The sequence below is a fragment of the Patiria miniata genome, unplaced genomic scaffold (assembly GCF_015706575.1).
Source record: "Patiria miniata isolate m_02_andy unplaced genomic scaffold, ASM1570657v1 HiC_scaffold_24, whole genome shotgun sequence".
Taxonomy (NCBI): Eukaryota; Metazoa; Echinodermata; class Asteroidea; order Valvatida; family Asterinidae; genus Patiria; species Patiria miniata.
In genome coordinates, this window is record NW_024037063.1 from 10,308,691 (window position 1) to 10,310,772 (window position 2,082).

Genomic DNA, 2,082 nt, shown 5'->3' on the forward strand with positions numbered 1-2,082 from the left:
ATCAGATTTGTTTCCTTTCTTTGAACTGCAAATACGTCAAAGTCTCGAATCGGGCAATTTATTTACAAAATTAAACACACCATTCGTTTATGTTAGAAATAAAATTTCGGGAAAAATTAAGAAATTCCATGAAAAAGAATCATACTTAAAAAGAGGGAGGTTGCCGCCCATGTATGGCGTAATGGTGAATATTTCGCCTAGAGAGGGCGACAAACAGATCAAAATCATTACGCGTGGTGTGTTCCGTCTTGTCGGTCGTGTATGGTCGTTTTGTGGTTTCCGAAACACAAAACTACAGGTTGTTTGTCTGCGTTTTGTATAACTTGTTCAGGTTTCTTCCTGTCCGTGTCATGTTGCCCAATACAGGGTGACATTTCGTCGGTATTCCGGTGTTGTCTGTGTGGGTGTTCGTGTTGTTGATTTTTGTCACGTCCAAAAAACGTGTGTTGCAGTCTTTCTGTCATGTCTGTGGTCCGTTTGTTTTGTACTAGGGTTCTACTTAGCCCGACTGCGTCTGGCCGTACAGTACTATCGCAAGCTCTGTAGTACGGCCAGACGCCCGATGCTTCCACAGAGACTGAATTTTGTTGGCCGCCGATGTAGCGATTTTGCTACATCTTTCGATCGCAATTATCTTTTCATCAAGGACACAATTTTCCAAAGTTAAGGTTCGTAGTCGTAGAGCAACTCATACCTTTTCGAAAAAAACGTTCTTTGGTCTCAATATTTTCATCCATCTGGCCACAAGACGAATTTCAGTCATCAGATTCCACAAATATCGTCCCCCATGCGATCCCCCATGCGATTTCAAAATGGCGGCCGCGCTGTAATGTATGCAATATGCAGGCGCGCCCGCGCAAACTCATGAATATGCATAAACAGTCTGTGACGTATAACCTCGTGACGTATGGCCCCGCACGGGTCCGCACGCACGTCCAAAAACACGAGGTCATACGTCACAGACTGTTTATGCATATTCATGAGTTTGCGCGGGCGCGCCTGCATATTGCATACATTACAGCGCGGCCGCCATTTTGAAATCGCATGGGGGATCGCATGGGGGACGATATTTGTGGAATCTGATGACTGAAATTCGTCTTGTGGCCAGATGGATGAAAATATTGAGACCAAAGAACGTTTTTTCGAAAAGGTATGAGTTGCTCTACGACTACGAACCTTAACTTTGGAAATGTGTGTCCTGGATGAAAAGATAATCGCGATCGAAAGATGTAGCAAAATCGCTACATCGGCGGCCAACAAAATTCAGTCTCTGTGGAAGCATCGGGCGTCTGGCCGTACTACAGAGCTTGCGATAGTACTGTACGGCCAGACGCAGTCGGGCTAGGTTCTACTACACTACATTGTTCACATGATCTTATTTGATCGGGTTCATGTACTATACTGTTCATGAACCCGAAGTGATGATATCTCGGGATGCTGTGAGCTTTAATATCTAGCAATGAACAGCTCCTTTTAGTTGAGAAACTAAAATCTACTGGATATGATGACACTGAACGGATAGATGACCATCATTTATTTTGTTGTAGCTTTGTGCTATGACGAGTCAATGATATATGGTTAAATCATTCCTGCCTGATCCAGTACTTCCAGCATTCATGGCTTCACGAACAAATTACTTCATTTGCATCACTTTTTTACAATACATCCCATGTAGACATAGTAGAGGCCTAGATCCAGTAACTGTCTGACCGTGGCGTTATTGAGAACTCCTTGTTTTCTTTGGATTTGGTCTGTCATGCTAGTGCGACAGACCAAGTCCAAAATTACGAGGAGTACTACTACTGGTGCCCCAGTTTGGGTCTGGCAGAGGCCTTTAATAAATAGGTGTAGGCATGAATGCTGTTGTGTGTATCTGTAAGGTTCATTGTTCTTGATGTAAATGTGAAATCACTATGAATATGCTTAAGATGAACCACGTAAAGTTGGACAATTTTTGCTTGCAAGTACTTGGAGTTGTCAAGTGTCCCAGTGTTTTGGTTTCAAATTCTGAGTGTGTTTGATCCAACATATTCCGAATGCTTCCATGAGAAGTGCATGTTTGTGCAGTCCTGTGTCTGTGTG

The 2,082-nt window shown here is 43.3% G+C and overlaps 1 long non-coding RNA gene across 1 annotated transcript; it reads left to right on the plus strand.

Moving 5' to 3' along the window:
* Positions 1 to 220: 220 nt before the first annotated feature.
* On the plus strand, positions 221 to 1,613 carry LOC119731634. Its single transcript, XR_005271477.1, has 2 exons — positions 221 to 492; positions 1,346 to 1,613. It is a non-coding gene; the product is annotated as an uncharacterized LOC119731634 (long non-coding RNA).
* The last annotated feature ends 469 nt before the right edge of the window (positions 1,614 to 2,082 follow it).